At 39.9% G+C, this 1,076-nt stretch overlaps 1 protein-coding gene across 1 annotated transcript in view; it reads left to right on the forward strand.

The window, feature by feature from the left end:
• The window catches only part of ATP8A1 (ATPase, aminophospholipid transporter (APLT), class I, type 8A, member 1), a 375,206-nt gene that overhangs the window by 80,467 nt on the left and 293,663 nt on the right, over positions 1-1,076 (forward strand). The window lies entirely within an intron of this gene.

Raw genomic sequence — 1,076 nt, forward strand, 5'->3', positions numbered from 1 at the left:
ACAATGTATCCTGTATCAGATGCACCTGAGTCCTCAACCTGACATCATAACTCCTCAATAATTTGGAGAGGACCCTAAGTGTAGATTTTACAGTGTAATGCCTCCCCTTGATTCCTGACTGCTGGTACCAACAGTGTTAATTGTGGACCCAAGCAAGATGAAGCTGTTGACAATTTCAGTCTCGTCTTCATTCATCATGACACTGCCTATCAGTCCAGTGTTAATCTTTATTTTCTTGACATTGAGTTGCAATCCATACCAAAGGCTGCATTCTTTGGTCTTCTGTAACAAGTGCTTTAAGTCTTCTTCACTTTTAGCAAGTAAGGTTGTATTCTCTGCATAATGCAGATTATTGATGAGTCTCCCTCCAATCCTGATTCTGTATTCTTATTCATAATGTCCAGCTTCTCATATAATTTTCTCAGGATACAGATTGAATAGGTACGGAGAGAGAATACAACCCTGGCTGGCACACTCCTTTATTTTAAACCATGCAGTGTTTCCCTGCTCTGTTCACACAATAGCCTCCTGGTGTAGGTATAACTGTCATATGAGCACAGTTAAGTGTCCTCATTCTTCTTAATGTTACGATCCACAAGGTCAAATGCCTTTGCATAGTCAAGAAAGAACAGATAGACACTCTTCTGGTATTCTCTACTTTAAACCAGGATCCGCTTGACGTCAACAATGATATCTCTGCTGCCACGGCCTCTTTTAAAATCCTGCTTGATAATCTGGCAGTTCTCTTTGTACTGTTCTAGTTGTTTTTGAATGATCTTCAGCAGTAATTTGCTTGCATGTGATATTAATGATACAGTTCTATAAGATCCACATTCTGTTGGATCACCTCATTAGGAATGAGAACATACAGAGATCTCTTCTAAACAATTAGGTAGGCAACTGCCCTCCAAATTTGCCAATATAGACTGTGACCCTGTCCAGGGCTGCATCTGTCACTTGCTGTCTATCGGTATGCCTTCAATTCCTGGAGCCTTATTTTTTGCTAATGCCTTCAGTGCAGTTTGAACTTCTTCCTTCATTATCACTGGCTCTTTATCATATGGTATTTGAAATAT

Source organism: Elephantulus edwardii, unplaced genomic scaffold (genome assembly GCF_000299155.1).
Source record: "Elephantulus edwardii isolate Elephantulus edwardi_28Jun2011 unplaced genomic scaffold, EleEdw1.0 scaffold00222, whole genome shotgun sequence".
NCBI lineage: Eukaryota > Metazoa > Chordata > Mammalia > Macroscelidea > Macroscelididae > Elephantulus > Elephantulus edwardii.